The sequence below is a fragment of the Lactuca virosa genome, chromosome 9 (assembly GCF_052849685.1).
Source record: "Lactuca virosa cultivar CGN04683 chromosome 9, Lactuca_virosa_CGN04683_v6, whole genome shotgun sequence".
NCBI lineage: Eukaryota > Viridiplantae > Streptophyta > Magnoliopsida > Asterales > Asteraceae > Lactuca > Lactuca virosa.
Genome location: NC_136434.1, coordinates 207,428,448 through 207,453,424, shown reverse-complemented (window position 1 = coordinate 207,453,424; position 24,977 = coordinate 207,428,448). Strand labels below are relative to the sequence as shown.

Sequence of the window (24,977 nt, the reverse complement as noted above, 5' to 3'; positions counted from 1 at the left end):
TGAACACATATAAACATGGAATTTTTGATATTAGCCATTGTAAATGGATTAGCACAAACATTACACCATCTAAAACAAGTTTTAAAACACCAAAACAGTTTAGGGTAATGTTTCTAGTCCATTTCCAGCGGCAAAACTCGAAAAACTGCACTCAGGGGCTCCTACTCGTCGAGTGCAAGAACCTACTCGGCGAGTAGGATGAATTTGTTCATGGACTCGTCGAGTCCCCCCATGGACTCGGCAAGTTCATGCTTCAGTGTGCAGAAAAACTGAGTTTTTTCACAATTTTACATCAAGTATCAAACAAACAAGCCTAGGCTCTGATACCACTGAAGGGTTTTGAGCATTCTAACACTCCTATGGTGTACATGCAACCCTAGAAACCTTGGATCTATGTTTTATCTATGATACATGCAAAATTGTTTTCCAAGGTTCATAACCTATCTAGTATACATGGGGAACTTTTGATACATAAAAGTTAGTAGGAAATACATACCTTGTAGTAGTTTGGATTCCTTGAAAACCTCGTGAGCCTAGCACCTCAAGTGTGATGCCTCAAATATCTCACACAACACCAAATGCACTTGGAATAACTTAGAGAGAAATGAAGAGCACTTAGAAATCATCTAGCCCTCACTTGTATGCTTAGTAACCGATTTTGGTGAACATAAGGATGCTTATATAGTGCGTTACAATTAGGGTTACACCATGTAAACCCTATTTGTCATGACTTTTCATTTCCACGACCCATGGGTTCTATAACCACCATGGAGCATCCTATGGGTTTTAGCCCAACTTGATAATCCATGAAGCATTAGCCCACTATATAAGTATGGATGATCTACACAATCAACCCATATATTTAATTAGTCTTCTTTTGATCACTTAATTAATTCCAAATTAATTCTTTATCAATACTAACTAAATAATACTATTAATATATTAGAACTTATAATATATTAATAAACCTTAAGTGTTATTTCTCTCATTTTAGTCTATCCAAATGCATGATGCCATGCAACCCAAATGGACCATGCTAATCGGGTCAAGTACATTCCAGAAATAGTTATCAACTTAGACACCTAATCCAACATTCTCCCACTTGGATAAGTCTAATAATTATAACTGCAAGAATGACTTCAGGAACCAATCAGCAATCGTAGCTCTTTCAAGGTCTCTCGGAACTGAGATGATGATGACACGCCATTTAAGATAAATGATCATATAATCCTCTGTTCTAGATATCAGCCTGACAAATACATGGAACAACATCTTACTTATTGTCCAGCAGTTTGTTTCCCGATTTTCGATTTTGTTTGACATAGAACTTAATTGAACACATCAACTTAGTTCTGACCGGGCCCGGTACATGCGTCAACACAAAATCATCGAGGGGCCCAGATATCGCTTCTACTCCAAGAAAGAACAGATAAACTTCGACTCATATGCTTGTTCTACTACTTGTTGAATCATACACAAAGGCACGTTTTATAACATCGAGTTACCAATGCGTTTTCGTACAATCAATGCATAACCAACTCATAGGCAACAAGTCATATCTCTAGGTTTGAAGACTTATATGATATTACCGTCTCACGATCACTCGACATAAATTCCATGAAGTGACACCAGCGAGCGTGGGTTGAATCCAATACTCAGAACTTATGAGCACTCATGAGTGTTGTAGCCATGTCCAACATCTTAGACCTCCACAACCAACTCATGACAGTCTTGATTCGTACCTACTTCCAACATATGACCGACTGTGGAGAATTCGAATAATATGATATTCCAAACATAATTATTCTGGAAGTCAAAACATGCAAAATGAAACGATAGTAAACGATTGACAAAAGATAGCAACATTGTACTCATAAATAAATACAACTTTTATTCATCATCAAATTTCAATTACACTTTACACATTTCAAAACTATCTAACTACTAAAACTAATATCATCCTTCAGCCCTATGTGCCTCGCATGCTGGAGATGCTTAGCCCTGCCCAGTCCCTTCGTGAGGGGATCTGTCGGGTTCTCATCCGATGATACCCTCTTTGCCACGAGGAGTCCTTCTTCTATTCGATGTCTGATGAAATGATATTTTCTGTCGATGTGTCCGGATCTCCCGTGATCCCTTGGTTCCTTGGCTAAGGCAACTACACTTTCACTATCACAGAAAATCTCTATAGGCTCCTTTATAGCTGGCACAACCCCAAGGTCTCCACTGAAGTTCTTTAGCCATATAGCCTCCTTTGCCGCCTCGCTTGCCGCTATATACTCTGATTCGCAAGTTGAATCAGCCACTGTCTCATGTTTGGAACTTTTCCAAGAAATTGCTCCTCCGTTTAAGGTAAAGACCCAGCCTGATTGAGAGCGGAAATTATCCCTATCAGTCTAGAAGCTAGCATCACTATACCCTAATACTCTCAAGTCATCACTCCCACCAAGGGTAAGGACCCAGTCCTTAGTCCTCCGCAGGTACTTGAGAATGTTCTTTACCGCAGTCCAGTGAGCCTTGACAGGGTTCCCCTGATATCTGCTGACCATGCTCAGTGCAAAGGCCACATCAGGACGAGTACAAGTCATAGCATACATGATCGAGCCTACAGCGGAAGCATAAGGTACTCGAATCATCTCAGCTATCTCAGCCTCTGTACTCGGGCTCTGAGTCTTACTCAGTCTGGCGTTACTCTGGATCGGTAACTCTCCTTTCTTGGAATTCTGCATGCTGAATCTATTCAGCACCTTATCCAAGTAGGTACTCTGACTAAGTCCAATTAGTCTTTTACTCCTGTCTCTCAGAATCCTCATCCCTAGGATATAGGCAGCTTCACCAAGGTCCTTCATAGCGAAATACTTCCCAAGCCAGGAATTTACTTCCTGCAGAGTTGGGATGTCATTTCCTATGAGTAGTATGTCATCCACATACAATACCAAAAAGCTGACTATACTCCCACTAGCCTTGACATATACACAAGATTCATCTTCACTCCTCGACAAGCCAAACTCTTTGACTTTATCATCGAAACAAAGATTCCATCTGCGAGGTGCTTGTTTTAATCCATAGATGGATTTCTCAAGCTTACACACTCTATTAGGGTACCCTGCACTGAAAAAACCCTCTGGCTGACTCATGTAAACATCCTTAGCCAAATTTCCATTAAGGAAAGCGGTTTTGACATCCATTTGCCATATTTCATAGTCATGAAATGCAGCAATGGCTAGCATAACCCTAATAGACTTAATATTGGCTACTGGTGAAAAGATCTCATCATAATCAACTCCCGGAGTTTGAGAAAAGCCCTTTGCAACCAGTCGTGCCTTATAAGTGTGTACATTACCACCCATGTCGGTCTTCTTCTTGAAGATCCATTTGCACCCGACTGTCTTGCGACCTGGTACATTGTCAACCAAGTTCCAAACTTTATTGTCATACATGGACTGTATCTCGCTGTCCATAGCCTCTTTCCATTTTGCAGCCTCAGGGCCTGCCATGGCTTCCGTGTAGCTATTAGGTTCATCCAGACTTACCAGTGTGCTATCACTGATAAGTGTATCACCTTCCACAGTAATATGGAAACCATAGTAATGCTCAGGTGCATTCCTAACTCTCGTGGAACGCCTCAGAGGTACAAACTCTTCTGTCGGATCAACAGGAGTTTCCTCCTCAGGTTGATTGCTAGGGTTTGAGGTTCCTTCACCACTTGGCTCTTGAATTTCTTCAAGGTCAATTTGCCTCCCACTGTTTCCTTGGCTTATAAATTCTCTATCTCGGAAGACTCCTCTCCTTGCTACAAAGACCACATTATCACTGGGTCTGTAGAAGAGGTAACCAAAGGATCTCTATGGGTAGCCGATGAAAATACACCTCTCAATTCAAGGTTCGAGCTTATCGTGAGACTCACGCCTCACAAAATCCTCGCAAACCAAAATCTTGATGTGGTCCAGATTGGGAACTTTCCCGATCCACATCTCATGAGGTGTTTTGGAAACCTTCTTTGTAGGGACTAGGTTAAGAATATGGGCGGCAGTCTCTAAGGCATACCCCCAAAATGAGATTGGTAGCAAAGCTCGACTCATCATGTAACGAACCATATCCAACAAGGTTCGATTACGCCTCTCAGCCACACCATTCAACTGCGGTGTCCTGGGAGGTGTTAATTGTGAGACAATCCCACATTCCTTAAGATAGTTAAGGAACGTTGTACTAAGATACTCACCACCTCGATCGGATCGAAGCATCTTAATGTTCCTACCCAATTGATTCTCTACTTCCTGTTTAAACCTTTTAAACCTTTCAAAAGTCTCTGACTTATGCTTGATTAAGTAGACATAACCATATCTACTATAATCATCAGTAAAAGTCACATAATAACGATTAGCATCCCTTGTGGAAGTTTTGAAGGGTCCACACACATCAGTGTGTACAAGATCCAACAAACCTTCACCCCTAGCACATGTACCAGTGAAGGGTGACTTTGTCATTTTCCCAAGCAAACAAGATTCACAACTATCATCTGATTTTAGTTTAAATGACTCCAAGACTCCATCCTTTTGGAGTTGGCCTATGCGTTTCTTGCTTACATGTCCAAGACGAAAATGCCATAATGATGCTTTATCCAAGTTATTATTAGAAGAATCAATACACAACACATTATTTCCTAGATTGTCTACAAGCGACACAACTTCATACACACCATCACAAGGTAATGCTTTAAAATAAAGAACATTATTAAAGAAAGCATAAATACCACCAGTATCATTATCAAATGAAAAGGTAAAACCTTGTTTGTACAAAGCATGAAAGGAAATAATATTTCTTGCTATTTCAGGCGAGTAACAACATTTATTCAAATCTAATGTAAACCCACTACTTAGCAACAAAGAATAAACTCCAATCTTAGTGACAGGTGAAGCTTTCCTACTCCCCATGATCAAGTTTATCTTTCCATGCTCCACATTCTCACTTCTTGTTAGTCCCTGCAAATCAGAACAAATATGAATACCACAACCGCTATCAAGGACCCAAGAGTTAGAATAGGGTGAGTTATTAGACAATATAGTGTAAATACCTTCATGGTTGGGTTTTACTTTCCCATCCTTAACATCTTGCTGGTACTTTGGGTAGTTTCGCTTCCAGTGCGACTTTTCATGGCAATAGAAGCATTCAACCTCTTTAGGGTTAGCATAAGGAGTGACGAAACCTTTCTTGGTTCCACTTGAATAGGAGCCATCAAGGGACTTTCCCTTGGTACCCTTCGAAGGTCTCTTCCTCTTCTTTCCTTTGCCTTGCCCGATTGCTAAGACAGGTACAGCGGTAGGAGTAGGAGTAGTAACAACCGACTTACCTTTAAGACCACTTTCCGTGGTCTTCAAAAGTCCTTGAAGTTTGTTGAGTGTAACTTCCTCCTTGTTCATGTGGTATGTCATGCGGAATTGATCATAACACGAAGGTAAGGAGTGCAAAATGATATCTATTGCCAACTCCTCTAGGAAGTTCACATTCAGTTTCATCAAACGGTCCACATACCTTTGCATTTTCTTCATGTGGCCCGTGATGGGTTCACCATCCTTCATCCTGTTTGTTATCATGGAGGAGATAATCTCATATCGCTCTTGACGAGCACTCTAATGGTAGAGGTCCATCAAATCCTGGTGCATCTCAAAAGGATAGTAGTCCTCATAGGACTTTTGGAGCTCGGTTGTCATAGTGGCCAACATGATGCATGCCACTTTGGTAGCATCTCTTTCATGGGCCTGATATTCAGCGACCTCCTCAGGAGTAGCAGTCGGCTCGAGTTCTTTAAGCTCCTTGTCGAGGACATATTCCTTGTCCTCATACCGAGTGACCATTCTGATGTTCCTGATCCAATCCATAAAGTTGGATCCATCAAAGATGACTCTCACACAAAGGTTCATGAGAGAGAAGGAGCTTGTAGGGTTTGAGCCAGAAGCAGCATTGTTGGAAGACATCTGAAAAGAAGAAAGACAAGTTTAGATTAGATATAAAGATAGTCCTTAATAAAACACTCAAATGTAATATTAAGGCTAGGACCCAACACAATATTTTATAACTTAGAAGAGGGATGCCGTAATCTAAGCTATAAAATATTTGAAGGTAGGTGAATGACGATTCACCAATTTCCACCATGAAAAACGAAATGAATTATTAGGTTTTAATTGGTTGTTTGAAACTCCTAGATTCTTTGAGATTCATTGAACTTTTCAATGACATGTTTCAATCTCGAGTGTGCCCTTCGGGTTTTGTGACTGGGATGCCGAGGATCACAAAATTACTTGGTACCCTTAATATTTACCCCTCAATCGATGTGACGGTTAACCACACGCGCTCCATCGATACTATGATAAATATTAAGTTACCCTTTGCCTACCTTGTTAAGTCCAGGTTAGTGTGTCGGTTAACCACACACGCTCCACTAACGACTTAATCAAAGTGCAAAGTGTAATTTTATGGGTTAGCACCTTATTCACATTTTCCTAAAGTAACTAATATTGGGAATTTATAAAAACATTTAGTTACTATATATTCATCATACTTTTAATGAGAATTTAAAGTCCTTGTCTTACCCGTTCGGCTAACGACCCTCCGGCAGTCAAGGAAGCGGTGGGTGAGAGTGGACACCCATTAAGCTTCCATTTTATAGGCAACAACCTTATACCCCCCTTATAGACCGGCTTCGTGAATGACGCCTACTAACGGTAAAACGACTTGTTCTTATACATATATAATTATTATTAAACTTATAATAATATAAAGTATAAGGGTTGTATTTTAACTTTTAAAATTCTAGGGGTTGGAACTAAAGTATTTAAAGTGACTTTACATGTTCCAAAACTTGAGGGCAAGTTTTGTAACTGTCAAAACTTTTCATCTTTCATAACTTATGAGTTAATGATGTAATAAAATGAGTGACTTTTCATTTTATGTAACATATGTGTTTAATAATGGACTTTAAAAGAATGACTTTTGGTAATCCATAACTTGAGGACAAATTATGGATTCCATTAAAACACATAATGATCATGAATTAAACATTAAACAATTTAACAAGTAATTCCTATGATCTATCAAGAACTCATAAGAACATGAATATTCATATCAAAATTTCAAGAACATATGAACACATATAAACATGGAATTTTGATATTAGCCATTGTAAATGGATTAGCACAAACATTACACCATCTAAAACAAGTTTTAAAACACCAAAATAGTTTAGGGTAATGTTTCTAGTCCATTTCCAGCAGCAAAACTCGAAAAACTGCACTCAGGGGCTCCTACTCGTCGAGTGCAAGATCCTACTCGGCGAGTAGGATGAATTTGGTCATGGACTCGTCGAGTCCCCAATGGACTCGACGAGTTCATGCTTCAGAGTGCAGAAAAACTAAGTTTTATCACAATTTTACATCAAGTATCAAGCAAACAAGCCTAGGCTCTGATACCACTGAAGGGTTTTGAGCATTCTAACACTCATATGGTGTACATGCAACCCTAGAAACCTTGGATCTATGTTTTATCTATGATACATGCAAAATTGTTTTCCAAGGTTCATAACCTATCTAGTATACGTGGGGAACTTTTGATACATAAAAGTTAGTAGGAAATACATACCTTGTAGTAGTTTGGATTCCTTGAAAACCTCGTGAGCCTAGCACCTCAAGTGTGATGCCTCAAATGTCTCACACAACACCAAATGCATTTGGAATAACTTAGAGAGAAATGAAGAACACTTAGAAATCGTCTAGCCCTCACTTGTATGCTTAGTAACCGATTTTGGTGAACATAAGGATGCTTATATAGTGTGTTACAATTAGGGTTACACCATGTAAACCCTAATTGTCATGACTTTTCATTTCCATGACCCATGGGTTCTATAACCACCATGGAGCATCCATGGAGCATCCTATGGGTTTTAGCCCAACTTGATAATCCATGAAGCATTAGCCCACTATATAAGTATGGATGATTTACACAATCAACCCATATATTTAATTAGTCTTCTTTTGATCACTTAATTAATTCCAAATTAATTCTTTATCAATACTAACTAAATAATACTATTAATATATTATAACTTATAATATACTAATAAACCTTAAGTGTCATTTCTCTCATTTTAGTCTATCCAAATGCATGATGCCATGCAACCCAAATGGACCATGCTAATCGGGCCAAGTACATTCCATGAATAGTTATGAACTTAGACACCTAATCCAACACTCACTTGTAAGGATCCTAAGTTCATATATAAGTTTTGTGATTTGATTGAACGAGAGGATATTTTAACTACTTTTTAAAGGACGGTAGTCTTAGCAAACATACCACGTACTATACAAACATATGGTACTTAAATATTCTTGTTTTTGAAACATTCCCAAAAGTCCTAGTAAGGTTCCTTACTGCTCCTGCTGGTTCGGTTGTCACACTCCTCCTGCCCTTCCTTCGTTCCTCTCAGTTGGACAATCCTTCTTAAAGTGTCCCGTTTCACCGCATAGGTGGCATACCAGGCTCATACTGGTATTGGCGTACGAGGTGGTGTGTCGGGCCGGTGTCCTACGGAAACTGGTAGTGTGTCCTCTCTTGAGGCAGTCCTTGCAATGCATCTTTCGACACGCTCCTATATGATGGAGGTTACACTTATTACATCGCGGGAGGGTTCCAGCATATCGACTGGTACGGACTGGAGCGACAGATGTCGTGACAGATGTCGAGGCAGGTGTCGTGACTGATGTTGTTGTTGCAGAGGCAGCCACGGGTTGTTGCCTTTTAGCGAGTTTTTGAGATAGGTTGCGCTCCTTTTTGTTCCAAAACCTTCGTTTCTTGCTCTTAGGTTTGTGGTCTGAGGTGTCTTCGTCGGTAGACACCCGTTGGGGTCCTTGATTGTTATTGCGATTAGTATTGTCGGCACCGCTTCCGCCTCCGCTGGTGTTGTTAGCATTGAGTTGTGCCATGACGGCTGTCACGGCTGCTGTGACTGCAGCTTGAAAAGTGGCAGAGTCTATCTGCAGAATTGGTGCCTTGCTAGTTGGCTGGTTACCTCCTTGTGATGACATAATTCTGTTTCACGGCCAGAAACGATCTCGTGAGTAGTGATGATTATCGCTAGTTACATTCTTACCATTTATATACACATATATAAATTTTGCACTTTGTCGTACTATTCTCAATGTTTGAGCTAAACATTCCCGAGATAAAGTTATGGTAGTGGGTAGAAGTAGGTTTTGTATGAGTGATATGTTTACCCATCCTAGTACTATCCTTGCCCAAACACACTTAGCTGGGGGGGTTCTGATGGGATTCAGTGCATTAGCGCTGGTACGATCGCACCCTATAGGTCTACGAAGAAGGCATCTTTCAACCATAAGGTTTACAAGATGAGACATTAGTGAGTCTTTAGTAGTGACTATTTATCGAGAGTTATCTAACTAAGTTCATCTTAATTCTGAGTGTATCATGTCCCGATTTTTATAGTGTTCTTAAAACCATTCATACTCAAAGTCTATGTAAAATAACTTATGAATTTAGTAGTACTGTTTCAATTGAAATCTTGTATCTTGATCCATACTAGGTCCTTTCTACAATCGCTCGGTGTATACTTAGTTATACAAAATTAAGATTCGATAGTTCTTTGAATCTAATGGGTCTGCCCTAGGCCCACAACCAAACAAGGAACATGATCCAAGGCGGACTCACCATTTCTAAATCATTAGACTCTTAACTATGTATAACTTTATTGTATACATTAAACAATTGTAGACTTTACCTAGTAACGATATACACTGTTATGAATATAGTGGTAGTGCTCCCAATGAAATAATATGCATGCCCATTTCATTGATACGATTTAGTACATAGTGTTTGGGAAATTTGACCTCGAAGTAGGTCTACGTCACATTAATGCAAATAAGTTTGGATAGCAAATAAATCCTCTGACTTGTGTAATCACTAAATCGTGGGGGTGAACTTACACATAGAGAAGAGTAGCACCAACGCATGCTCATAATACTAGTCTATAATAGAACGTGAGTAGTGTAAACACTACTCGCGGCGGTTGCTGCTCTGAGCTTTGGACTCCGCCACTTGGCGTTCCGCTTCGGTCAGGCGCCTCTCTAAGGTGGCATGATTTTCTCGAAGTGTCCGAACCTCGACCAGGGCTGCGGCCAGCTCCCTCTGGAGAGCTTCGGTGTGGTGCCTGGTTTGGTCGTGATCTCGGTCCAGTCGCTGAAGTCTAGCAGTATTGACCTGAGCGACTGCGTTAGTTGCAAGAAGTTGGTTGTACGAGACTCGGGTTTGGTCAGCCTGGCGTGAGATGCGACCAACTGACAGGGAGGGCTCTGTCAGCTGGACTTCCCTCGTCGAGGCTGTGGAAGTCCCTACGCATTCCGAAAGGAGGGCGCTGTCTCTGCTCTTGGCTCCAGAGGTTCAAGGTTTCGGCCCATCGGGGCGCCGGACCCTGGAATTGTTGTCGGGGTACGGGGACCGGATTCGGGTTGTAGACTTCGGGCTCCTCCTCGGAGTCCTCGTCCATTCCTTGTTCGTCTTCATCTCCTCCAATATCTTCCTCCGGAACCTCTCCGAGCTCTTCTTCGAACAATTCCTCGGGATCTTCTTCTATCCATCCTCCGTTTCCTTGATTCGGGTAGTAGGGGTCTCCTGGTAGGTGAAATCATGCCATGACGTCTGTGTGAGAATGGGGTGTAAGAGGCATGTAATGAATATTGCGCTAGAGCAACATAAAAATATTCCTATAGTATTTTAATTGTTAGGTTCGGTTCTTAAAGTATTTCTTGTAGGGATGTTGTTAGGTTATGAGCCTTGTTGCCTGCTGCGGTCATCCCCCGACATACGTTAGTCACTTCTCGGATGAATATAGTTGATCAGGCTATATTCTTCCCAGTCTTGATTACATACCTCGGGGCATCCCCGCAGCGTACAACTCACCTTCTTTTATTTTTATGTTCTTCCTAGTCACGAAACTACACAACAAGTATGCATGTACTTATACTTTTAATGTGAATTACTTTTATTTCCAAAAGTATATTTGTATGAAATTGTTTACATCATAGGGTTTGTCCCAATTGTGTTTATAGTTTGTATATCTTATGTGGTACGATATACTTAGTTCACTATAAACGATGCTCTGATACCAATCTGTCACACCCCCAAACCTCGTATGGCGGAAATGTCCGGGGGTGGAGGACTTCATGCGTAGTATCATGACAAACGAATATAATAGTGATCACAGTACAAACAACCAATCATAAATATAATCGAAAAAGTTACATAGTTTCAAGTGTTACATGTTTCAAAATCGATTACAATATGACATCAAAAAAATAATTTGTCGAACACTGAAGCGTTCCATCCTCAAGCCTGCGGTTACCTTAACTCATTGATTTCCTGAGAATACAAGTAATTTCGAAAGAGTGTCAACAATTAAGTTGGTGAGTGCATAAGCTTTTTGCATGTAGGATTGAAAACCTTTCTTTGTAAATGAATGAGTATGTTTCAAGAAAAATCCAATATTTTCCTTATGAAATGATTTGTAGTCTTAATGTCTAAAGACCAAAATGTACAAGTAAATTTCCATACTTATAGTAGTAAAGGTGGTTTTAAATCGACATAAAACCCTTTTTCAGATGAAGAATCCCTGTAAACTATATGTTTCGTTATCTCCCTATGTGAGTCGTTATAACCATACTATGATATAGTAGACCTGTTACGGCGTTCTTCAGGCGCCGGAATGTTATGACATTTGTCACCCCCGACCTGCCGGTCGGGCTGTTGCAAGCAGCTAGGGTGTGGTTGTCAATCCCAATATAGATCTATACACAACTATCACGCTCTCCCTACAAGAGACTCTGGCTATAACTACAGGAATTTAACCAGTACTCTAAGAGTACAATGAAGTAGTATCTCACAATTTACGATAACGAGTTTACGTGTAGTGTTAATGAAAATCCTTTTTGTAATGTAAACGGAACTTTTCGTAGTGAGTTTGTAGTGTAAATGAAACATAAACTATACCTATTATAGTTTATTACGTATGTAAGTCCCCAATCTGCTTGTGTATCAATCAGATCCAATTGATGGTGCGGAATCCCAATCAATTGGATGATGTCAGATCAAAATAGAAGAGAAGGAGAAGAAGAATAACTTGAATCTATGATGTATTCAATATGATTGATGCTCCTTACAATAGATTCACACACTCTCTTCTTCTCTCTTGTTTCTCTCTCTAAAACACCTTAGAATACACACACTTAAGCTCCTCTCAACTCATGCATTCACACCACTCCTCACCCCTTACACCTATATTTATAGGAAGACGGACCGTAAACCTGATTATGGTCAGGCAGACCGTAGACAGGTTTACGGTCACAACAAACCATAAACACAGATCTGACCGTAAACGAAACCGTAAACACTAAAAAAATACATTTTCCTAGAAAAGTAAAGTATAAACCATAGTTTTGACCCAACAATCTCCCCCTTGGTTTATAGCTTTCTTTTCTTAATTGACCCAACAAGCTCCCCCTAAAAAGTAGCTAGCTTTTCTTGTCAATCTTCATCGAGAGCTTGGCTTCAACATTAATCTTCAAATTCTTCACAACTTCAAGATGAACTTGATGAATCTTCAACGAATGACTTCATCTTGAGCAGTTGGCCTTGTCTTCAAAATTTAACTCTGAACGCACATTGGGTGAAGAGCCTTCTTGTAGAGATTCTTGAAAGATGGCGCTTTTAGCTTGACAATCTTCAGAGAGAACAAATCTTCTGGATCACTTCAGCAGGTTTATAGATAGCAGCAAATTGATTGAGGAGGCTTCAATGCAATCTGTCACATAATCTTCAAGTCAGCTTCACCTTGCTTCTGGGGTTGAAGGATTGAATGTTGAAAGAATAATTTTCATTTCTTGCTCCTTCGAATGAGAATTCTTCGATGCTCACGGATGAAGCTTCGGCTCAGAAATCTCGATTCTCCTGAGTCTCTAGTTTCCGTGTTGTTCCATTACTTCCGTTTTTAATTCTTAAAGACTCGCTTTCTCGGTTCCTTTTTCGCATTTTTGACATTTTTAACCCCAAAATCAATTTTTTTTTATTTTTAAAATCCTTTTTCAACCCAAAAATTTTAGATTTTAATTTTTGACTTTTTACTTAAAATTTCTTTGACTTTAAATTTTGACTTTCTCGTTTGACTTTAAAATTTTCAAATTTAGCTTTTCGGTTTGACTTTGAAGTTTGACTTTTAAGTTTGACTTTTTAAAATTTGACTTTTAAGGTTGACTTTTGAGCTTTTAGTCAAAGGGCATATTTTTATAAAAATGAGTTCCTCATCCATTCCGGTAAATGAAGTTTCATGTACTCCATCTTGTGAAGCTACGATTAAATTTCTTCGCGAACAAATTGATTTGCTAAAAAGGGAAAATGAGGACCTAAAATACGAAGGATATCAACTTAGGAAAGGTCAGAAACCATTAAAAGCACAATTAGAAGCCAAAATCAAGGATTTCCGAAAGCTTCAAGAAGATTACAGCAACAAGTGTGAAAATTACGATCACATTAAAAACAAACTTGCTGCTGTAACTAAAGAACTTGACACTTTGAAAATTAAGTGTGGAAAAACAGATGTTAGTTTCAAAAATTATACTGCGTCAAGTAAGACAGTCGAGTCCTTAGTAGAAAAACAATTGGGTTTTAAAGATAATCAAACCAAGGGTTTAGGATATGAGAGTGTCCCTCCTCCATTTAACCATTCGTATTATGTTAATCCCTTGACTCAGGAAGAGATTGACCGAGAACCATTTATGGTATACGGTAAACCAGCTGCTGAACAGGCAACTGAGTGTGTTGAGATAAAAGATACTAATGATTCTACTTCCTGCGCAGGTAAAGCAGTAGAATATGAGAACAAGGAGAAAACTACTGAACAAACAAATGACCCCTTGAACTCTAAATCTGCTGCTTCTAACTCAGTTACTTCTGACAAACCTGCGGTTGAGAAATACAGGCCACCAATTCCAGTGAAACAGGGTGCCTGTTGCAATTGTGCTTGTAGGAACAACCAGAAATAAGGCAAGGATACGCAACCAGGGGCAGGAAGAAACAACTCCTACGTGAAGAAGCAGACTTGCTTTCACTGTGGAACACCTGGACACATTGCCCGAAACTGTCCAAATCGCGCATACGTTCCCTACTATGCACAAGGGTGGCAGAACGCGCCAAGAGGGAAATTTTCAAAAGAAACCCCTTAAGGTCACGTTCAGACAATAGCGACTGGAATGCCACGAAGGGCAAGAGTTCAACTCCCAAGGCTAAGAATCAAGCTCCTATGAAACAAAGACCGGTTAAATCAAAGTCACCTCAACGGACGACATCAAGATCAAAAGCAAGTACCGAGGCACCCATCCGCTCAAAAAAGAAATGGGTTAAACCCGACTACAGATGGGTACCAAAGGTTCAATCTCCCAAATCAATTAATGATTCTAATATTTCTACATCTTCTGTTTGTGATAAGCAAGATATGTCATGGGAGAGAATACCTTGCATTGATGACAAAGGTCAACCCAGTTTCAAAATGGATTGGGTTCCAAAGACCAACTGATCCCGCTCTGTGTCGGAGCAGCTATGGAGGCATATCATCAGACTTTGGTTTGTTGGTAGTGGCTGTTCCTGGCACATGATAGGAGGCAACTCTCAACTGTACAACACTCAGAACATTATTTGAGAGTATGTGTCCTTTGCGGGAAGGGAAGAAAGGAAGAGATCACAAAGGGGGTTTGTGCTTAACGATGTGAAGAATTTTTGGATCTGTTCTGAGATTACGCGTGCTGTTCTCAGACCTTCTGGATGCAAATTCAATCGGTGACTTACGGTTTGAGTTTTCTTCTCTATACTCCTGAGTTTTTCTTAAGCTGATTCGCTTTTAAGACTAATTTTTGTTTTAGGATAGTTTAAATTTGCGCATTTACTTTCGTTTCTCTCCTATGCACAAATTTAGGGGGAGAAATAAAAACAAAACAAAAATTTTAAAATTTTAAAAAGAAAATCAGAAAATCCAAAAATATGGTGTTAATGAAATGTGCTTGAGGGAGATGTTTTGGGAAGTGATATAATCAAGTGATAACAGGCAATCTGAATCTGTGTAAGGGACTGAATCTGAATTGTCTAGGCTCTGTGTTCGATGCGCTGGTAGGCACGAAAGATTAAAATGGACTTGACTAGGCATTAATGAACTTAAGGAATCTAGAGACTTGAAAAATCTTGACCTAGATAGATCCATTTAGCCTGACAATACGACACTCAGATAGGTTGAGCAGGGAGATATACATGATAATCCACCGGTCACGCTAAAATAATCTGTATCTAGAACCGTGGTTTAACTCTTCCTCGATGTACGAACTTTGTCCTTAATTCCGATATTGACGGGGCGACTGGGGAATTCCGATAAAGTAGGTCTGTAGGAAATTATTTTCTTGCTTTCTTTCTGTTAGTCATATGTTGCCTCCCCTGCGTGATTGAAATACATCCGACCTGGACTGCAACATATGCAATTTTATTTCTCTGCATCTTCTATCTATGCAATTCTTCTTGTCTGTTAGTCATATGTTGTCTCCTTTGCATGATTGAAATACATCCGACCTGGTACACAGCATATGCACCATTCTACTTCTCAAACACTCTAAATCTGGTTAGTCATATGTTTCACCCTCTGCGAGATTGGAAGAGATCCGACCTGGGTGTATAGCATATGCACTCTAAATCTGACTTCTCTCATAATAATTGTCTGCTCACCTAAAGTAAGGAGTACTTTGCAAGTTCCTGATTATTGGGGTATGTCAAGAAGTGGGAAACATGTGCTAGTACATTTAAAATTGAACAATCACTAGGTTGTCTGTAGATCTCGCTGCTCAATTTAGGTGGACAACAACATCTTTGGTCGTCGTCAGTTGAATGGTCCTTAAGGAATATTATCTAGGAACTTAGGATCACATTGTCTTGTCACTTATAGTATGTCCTAATTTTGTCACAATCTTTCGTGTTTAAGTGGACCACAATACCAGCAATTGACTAGATCTATTCATGAAGGTGAAGGTGTTGATAAAAAAAGTTAAGACTGTCTCACAACTTTGATCCCAAATATTTTTATTTTTGTTAAATTTGTTCATAGTTTTCCTCTATGCACAAATTTAGGGGGAGAATTAAAAAATTCAAAAAATTCAAAAAAAATCAGAAAATTCAAAAATCAGAAAAATTAAAAATCCAAAAATATTTGTTGTGTGCTAAGTTTTCTTTTAGTTTTGTTTTGTCTTGAAAGTGAATTCAGATGTAGATGAGACTCATGGAGTCTGTATCGAGATTTCTGAGCCGAAGCTTCATCCGTGAGCATCGAAGAATTCTCATTCGAAGGAGCAAGAAATGAAGATTATTCTTTCAACATTCAATCCTTCAACCCCAGAAGCAAGGTGAAGCTGACTTGAAGATTATGTGACAGATTGCATTGAAGCCTCCTCAATCAATTTGCTGCTATCTATAAACCTGCTAAAGTGATCCAGAAGATTTGTTCTCTCTGATGTTCTCTCTGAAGATTCTCAAGCTGAAAGCGCCATCTTTCAAGAATCTCTACAAGAAGCCTCCTCACCCAATGTGCGTTCAGAGTCAAATTTTGAAGACAAGGCCAACTGCTCAAGATGAAGTCATTCGTTGAAGATTCATCAAGTTCATCTTGAAGTTGTGAAGAATTTGAAGATTAATGCTGAAGCCAAGCTCTCGATGAAGATTGACAAGAAAAGCCATCTACTTTTTAGGGGGAGCTTGTTGGGTCAATTAAGAAAAGAAAGCTATAAACCAAGGGGGAGATTGTTGGGTCAAAAATATGGTTTATACTTTACTTTTCTAGGCAATTGTATTTTTTTGTTTTGTATTATATGTTTACGGTTGTGTTTACGGCCGTAAACAAGTTTACGGCCGTAAACCCATTTACAGCCCATGTTTCTCATGTATATATATAGGGTGAGGGGTGTGAGGAAGGAACGGAATAGTAGAGAGGACAAGGAGCTTAAGTGTGTGTATTCTAAGGTGTGTTCTAGAGAGAGAAACAAGAGAGAAGAAGAGAGAAAGTGAATCTTGTGTAAGGAACTTCAATCATATCATCAATACATTCAAGATTCAAGTTATTCTTCTCCTCCATCTCTTCTATTTTGATCTGGCATCATCCGTTTGATTGGGATTCTGCACCATCAAACGGATCTGATTGATACACAAGCAGATTGGGGACTTACAACGTAGGTTCGTAGTAAATGGAAAGCTTATCATGAATGACTATTTTTGTTTGTGATATTAAATTAACAAGAAATACATTCAACACATAGAAGTTTTATTGCTATACACTTTGCTCAACATGTTACAAAGTGTAAATAAATTGAAAGCTGTTTAACTAGTTTTAACTTTTCTGTACTGTTTTTATAAAATCACAGAAAAATCATACGAAGTCGAAATCTAATTCTGTAAATTCTGAGAGTTCAAGAAATGTGTCTAGTTTATTCATAATTTTTATTATGATTTTTAATGGTCTCTAGCTAGTGAAAAATTGCCCATATTCACAGACTGGTCCGAGTTCGTTTTCGAAATGATAGGCAGTTTTGTAAAAATCACCATAAATTCTAGAAACATCGTATGAGGATATGCAAGTAGTCATTAGAAAGGTATTAACCTAAAATATTTTCACCTTGTACAGTTTTGAAAAATAAAAAGTTTAAGATGTTCAAAACAGTCCGTGAATGAGGCCCAACTTTTCTGTTGAAGGCTGTTGGTTGAGTTATAATGTATTTTAGTGTTGTAACTTGTATTCTCCCCCTTGAAACTTGAGTAAAACATGAAAATATAGGGGTATGAACTCACCTTGAATGATTCCTTGAGATGGATGCGAAAGGGAAGAGGTTTCCAAGTCAAGAACACTTGGAGAAAGCTTGAGGATTTGAAGATTCTAAGAACAATTATGACGATATTTGTATAAGAAATCCGAGATTTGAATGAAGAAGTGAAGAATATTCATGATTTAAGATGAAGAACTTACCGAGAGTGAAGTAAGGTCAAAATGCTTTATGGGAATCCTTGAGTTCCAGAGTGAAGAATAGAGAAAGAAAAGGTAAAGCTTGTCTTGGAAGGAAGCAATTTGGGTTTTATAGATGGAGGTTGAGAATCCAATGAGTGGATTTAGAGTAGGGAAATCTGATGGAGTGTTGGAGAAAAGATCTCGATTTGACTAGGTACTATGGTAATAGTGCCACAAAGTAGTCATAGGGTGGGTATGGGGAATGGATTGTGTCATAACTTTTTGGAAAAGTCAACCAACCCTTAGAGAATATCTTGCACAAAAGATATGGTTTATAGCGGGAATTTCTCCAAGGTGTGATTAAAATAATGAGTCTTAGATATCAAGAACGTGTCCTAACTCTTCAAGGTTGGCAACAAATGGGAGTGTCCGGAGTCAGGAACGTCCATCCTGCGTTAGGAACGTCCGTCTAGAGTCATTCATGGTTCCGAAGTGGAGGTGCGGGGTTATCAACTTCCAGAGTGACCTTGGTCTTCCGAGGCCACGAAGCTCATCTGGTGCGGATCCTTTTGAAGCGGGTTAATCCGGATGAGGAGTTTCCAAAATAGAAGGGTGTTCTGGAGTATGCAGAGTTGTGTGGTTCATTTTAGAGGGTTATGTTCCGGACTCAGGAGGCTCCGGACCAAGAGGGTCCTTTTGGGTTTTCTACCTTGGTTTTGAGCTTGTGAGGCTGAGGGAATTTCGGTGCGGGGTCTCGGTCCATGAGACTAAGGACCGAAAGTGGATTGAACTGTGGGTAGTGATGACCCGAAGGTAGTCGGAACCGAGAATAGTCCGGATCGTGCCGTAGTGGGATGAACCGAATGTGACCTTGGGCCGAAAGTAGGTTCAGGACCGAAAGTGGCCTGAACCGAAAGTAAATCCGGACTGAAGGTGAATCTGGACCGAAAGTGGGTTCGGTCCATGGGTGGTTTCGGTTCATTTTGCTGATTCCCGAGAGGTCTTCCCGTTTCGAGTGGTTTTTGACTAAGCTAATGTCACACCCCAAAACCGGAATGGCGGAAACGTTCGGGGGTGGAGGACGTCATGTTTAGTATCACAAGACATGCATCATAGTAATCAAAGTAACAAACAACCATTTAATTAGAAAGAAAGTGTTTACAAAGTATGTGGTTCACATAACATAGACTACAAAGTAAATAACAAAATAAGACATGAAGCTATACTGCTCCATCTTCTGAATCCCAGTGCGCGTACCTGTCTACTGGTCTCCTGAGAATATAAGTTATTTTGAAAGAGTAGATCAGCATTTAAGCTGGTGAGTTCATAAGATTTTAGTGATGTAGAAGTTGTAAGAAAGTTGTAGTAAGTTGTAAGTTCTTTTTAGAAAAGTTCGTCTGTTCCTCCAGAAAATCCAATATTTCCTGCTTTGATGAAAGATAAGTAAATATGACTCTACAATCCTTTCTATGAGTACTTATTGGATACAAGTTATATAAAACCCAGAGTAAACAAATAATCGGTTGTGTGTATCTGTCCTAAGCCCACAACCAAACAAGGAACTAGAAATGAGGCGGAAGTCACACAACCCATTGGTTGTTAAATCATCGTTGTATATAACCCTGGCGTATTTACTTGCTACTCACGGAGTTAACTTTAATAGTTCCTTTATATTTGATGAAAAGACTCTTTAAGAAAACCCTTATTTCTTTTAGTAAAAATGGTAACCACAATGGTTCCTTCTATAATCACTTAGTTTATACTGGCTATATATAATCTAATATCGAACAGATAGTTGATTGTGTGAATCTGCCCTAAGCCCACCACCAAACAAGGAACAGGAAATGAGGCGGAAAGCAAACACTCAACTACCTATCAGGTATTAATTATATATAACCCTGATGTATAAACTAAGGTATTATAGAATTAACCACCTAAGGTCCTTTAAGTTTTACTGGTTTAATAAAATGGATTAAACCCTTTACTGGTTAAGTTTCTAGTTTTGAAGACCCAATGTTCTGGTTGAAAAGTATGTTTTGTACTAGAAAATTGTGCATTAAATTAGTGTCCTATGACCTGGCCCATACCTGGTACCCCTTATGATTACTTAGTGTATACGAAATATATATATAACTAAGATCGAATAGATAGTAGGCTGGGTGAATCTGCTCTAAGCCCACAACCAAACAAGGAACAGGAAATGAAGCGGAAGGCACACATCCTACTACCTATCAGATCCGATTAATATATATTCCTGATGTATAAACTAAGGAATCATAAAGTTAGCATTATAGGCCCCTCTCTACTGAATGTACTACACTCGACTATTCTGTTTGAAAAGATGTAAGTTTTCCCTAGTTTATAACTATCTTAACTCGAAAATAGTTTGCATTAACTTTCAAGTGGAACTGTCACAATATGAATGTAATGGAAAAAATGAAAGTATACAGTTGTCTTTTAAATTGACATATTGAAGTACTTTTTCATGTTACTAGTATGTTATGAGCTTCGGTTATATTCATTTGTTTTATTTATTAATATCCGGTACTTTGTAGATGTACCCCTTTTATAAATAAATCTGGTACTTTGTAGATGTACCCCATATATATATATATATATATATATATATATATATATATATATATATATATATATATATAAATCATGGCATATTGTAGATGCACCATATATATATATAACCATTATACTACTTTTATTATCACCTTTTGTTTAGAACAATGAGTTAGTGATACGTTCCCTTCCTAGGTTACCGGGAATCCTTAGTATAATTAATTTAATCATGATTTGTTCTTCTGTTATAGTATCTTAGTATGTTCTCTTTGTATAGTGTATAGTATGTCTCTCTGTTGTATTGTATCTACCTCCTTGTTTCTCTTTATAGTATGATCTAGCATCTAGTATGAACTGAACCCCTAAACTATATCTACTATAGTTTACTAGTATGTTTACTTGAACTGTTATTGAAAAGACTCATTTATCTACCAAGTCATGATTGTACTTTAAAAACGGAGTTTTATTAACTATAAAGTAACATAACTTAAAAAGAGTTTTTGAAATGTTTTGATCACTTATAAAAGACATAAGTAATCTTTTGAAAGATGTTTATAACAAACATTTACACAATTATCATTGTGTTCAACTTGTATTCCCCCCCCCCCTAAAAGCATTTAAAACAGTTTAAAAGGTTCATTATAGGGGTATGAACTCACCTTATGTGGGTGATTTAAACGAATATGCGCGTAAGGATGAGAGGTTCCACGAATGAAGTCTCGAGACACAAACGAGTCCTAAATGACATATATGGCATGTATTGGCATGAATATAGTGTTTAGAAGCAACCACATGCAAAGAAACACCTTTAGGGACTAGGAAACATTTGGACCAAGTGTTAGAATCACATATGATTCATCTAAGGGATGTTTATGGCCACCAATTGGTGTTTACGGCCATGGGTTTACGGCCATGGAGTTTACGGCCGTAAACTCATGGTAAAATGTGCACAAAAGGGTGATTGAATGATAGGAAAGCTTGTGGGACTGTTGCTCAACAAGAGGATAAGCAAAACTAACCTTTTAGAAGGCTTTAAGGTGTTTACGGCCAAGATGGATGAGTTTACGCCAAGCAAGGAGTTTCCATGGCCGTAAACTCTTGATGTTTATGCTAAGGTGGTTATTTCAAGACTTTGATCTAGTGTTTAACTTGTCTAACTAGATGATAGATGGAGTACTCACACTTTTGAGGGCCTTTGAGGAGTTTTCGACCACCAAGAACAAGTGTGTGTTCTTGGTGTTCTTGGTGAAAGTTGATGATCTTGAAGATCTACTCAAAAGACGATTTTTCACGGATGGAATCAAAGGGTGATTCATGCTTAAGAAGAATAACAACAACTAGATGGAAGAATCACTTACGTTTTTGAAGATCGGGGATGAAGAACTCGATGATACTTGAGAGAGAATGGAAGTTTCTTGAGTTGAAAGTGTAAGAATGAAAGAAAAGTGAAGGAAATGAGACTTAAGGGGGGAGTTTATGGCCAGCCTTGAGTTTACGGCCGTAAACTCATGTGTTATGGCCGTGAACTCATTTTGGTGGTGTTTAAGGCTTTAATGTTGTACAGTGACTCTAGCAGGTACTTCCTATTACTCATTTCTTGGATGTACTAGGCTTAAAACTCATTAGAATGACCCTTAACAAGGCTAGAAGGCAATGAACTTAAGTCTGACTTTTGGTTGATCGGCTTGACTTTACAAGGCAAAAAATTTCGGGTTGTCACAGCTAAGGGGTTGGGATGCCCCGAGTGTTTATAAAGTTAGGAGATTTAAAGAGACTTTGTTCATGATCGTTAATAGTGTTCATCCTTGTATTGCAGGGTTTGCACTCCCCATTATGATTCGTTATGAATGATTCACACCCCCGAAGGGTATGTAATAGTGTTTTATCAAGTTGTTCCAATCACTTACCCTACTAGGGTTTAGAATTTCTGAATATGTGAAATTTTCAAGTGATACTCTGTATTGATATAAGGTGTTTGTACATTAGTGAATATGGAGTAAATTCTACTAAACAAGTACATAGACTCGTTGGCCTTTATTTGACTTCGACTTTGACCCGAATTTGACGGTTGTCACACCAGACTCGTACTGAGGGCCGAACATTTGTATTATAATCTGATTACTGATTGGATTAGGGAGCAAGCCAGACATAAGTTGTGGACCTCGAGGGCAAGCTAGACTTATGATGTGGACTAAGGAGCAAGCCAGATATGAGTGGTGGGCCAATTAGGCAAGCCAGACTCATACCGTGGGCTCAGGGGTAATCCAGTCTTTTAGTTGCGGACCCAATACATGTTGTTATTTGAATATGTTGTTTATTTGTGTTTTGGTATTTTGGGGGAACTCACTAAGCTTCGTGCTTACAATTTTGGTTTATGGTTTCAGGTACTTCAGTGGACTGTGGCAAGGCGAAGGCGTGACCGTACACATCCTTGGTTTTACAACTAATTGGATCTTGAGAGACTCTTATTTTAAATAATGTTTTGAAATAATGGTTTTGTAACACTTCTGTTAGACAATGGAGTTGTTTTGAAAAGTTTTAAATTTGTTATAGAACGATAAAAAAAACCGTAAAAAGGTATAAACTATAAGGGTTTTTATGACATTTTTTCTAGTATTAAATGGTTTAAAATAGGTTACAAGTTCTTAAATGACTTTCATTATAAATTTACAAATTTCAAACGGATCTAATGAAAACTTTTTTTTTCTTAATTTATACTAACTTTTTTTCTTAAAAATTATAAAAACATAAGAGCTTTTTTTGCATTTGCCCTACTTTCTTTATCTATATATTGATTGGACAAGTTTTTTAGGATTGTTTTTTTATAAAATGATGAGAATGACATTTACGTCTTTTTACGGAGTTGGCCTAACAGCTGAACAAATTTCTGCAGTGGGCAACAGTTTTGGATGCCGAAGGCCAAGTTGTGTCTCCAAATGATTTAAAGAAGAGAAGTTTCTATGGAGGAGTGGATCACAATTTACATAAAAAAGTTTTTTTTGTCAAGTTGAGTGTAAACTATAATTTTAATCTCATGTGATTTCAGATTTGGAAATTCTTATTGGGATATTATGTATATGATTCAACATATACACAAAGGCATTATCTCTCCATCCTTAAGAAATCAGAATATGAAACCCTCAAAAACCAATGGCAGGTTTGTCATTAATTAACAACTTAACATATATTTTTTAAATAAAATTCTGTAACATTTATTTATGTTCCACTTTCAGAGCACTTCCACAACACAATTAATAAAAGAAACCTAATTTACAGAAATAAAGTTTCTAATCGATAAAGATGTGGTATAACTAATTAACTATAACAACATATTCTTCATTAAATATCTGGACTTTTTTCTATAAATATTAATTAAACTTAATTTGTATTCTTGTAAGGTAGGAAATGATCAAATGCTATGATTCTATGAAGGTGATGGCAATGAAAACGTGAATATTCTACGTCATATTTTGATAACTTGCTCATTTTACAACTTTGAAATCGGTTACTGTTAGGTAATTTTTTCACTAGTTCTTTTAACTCCCTTGATATAATATCAATTTTATTTATTTTTCTTAAGAGATGAAATATAATAATAAACTTTTACAGGGTATGAATGATTTGTTATACCCAATTCTTTATGTCATGGAAGATGAGTCAGAAGCTTTTTGGTGTTTTGTTTATTTAATGGAACAATTTGGACCAAATTTTAATCATGATCAAAGTGGCATGAAATTTTAGTTTTTTGCATTGTCAAAGGTTCTTTCTCTCTCACCTTTGTGTGTGTGTGTGTTTGTGACAACTGGCTATTTCGGGTCAACAAAAGTCAAGCAATTTTAGCGAAAGTCAAATAGATAGGACTTAAAACACTTTTACACCTTGCTGATTTGGGGTTCTCGGTTTTAGGACCGAAAACCTTGAGTCTTAAGTGGTTCAAAACCGAAAACACCATTTGTGGATGGTTTAGAACCGAAATCACATGCCTAGGACCGAAATCATGTCTTGGCCGAAATCCTACTAGACCGAAATCCATCTAGACCGAAGACCTTGGTGTTCTCGGTTTCACTTGGACCGAAATCATGGAGATTTTGGTGGTGCTAGGCCGAAAGCACTACTTTAAAGCGGTGGTCCTTTTCCCAAAGTGATATATTGCACATACCAATGCAAACATCACATCACTATCATACCATTTGTATATATTAGGCCGAAATCACCATCACATTTCTTCATTCACTCTTCAAAACTCTCCCAATTTGCTCTCAAGAACGAGTTCAACGTCTTCAAATCTTCATACAGTTTCCCAGAAACACCTTCAAACTTTCCCAGG

At 38.3% G+C, this 24,977-nt stretch overlaps 1 pseudogene; it reads left to right on the top strand.

The window, feature by feature from the left end:
* Positions 1-24,490, top strand: part of LOC145140229 (uncharacterized) — a 41,296-nt pseudogene extending 16,806 nt beyond the window's left edge.
* Positions 24,491-24,977: the final 487 nt, after the last annotated feature.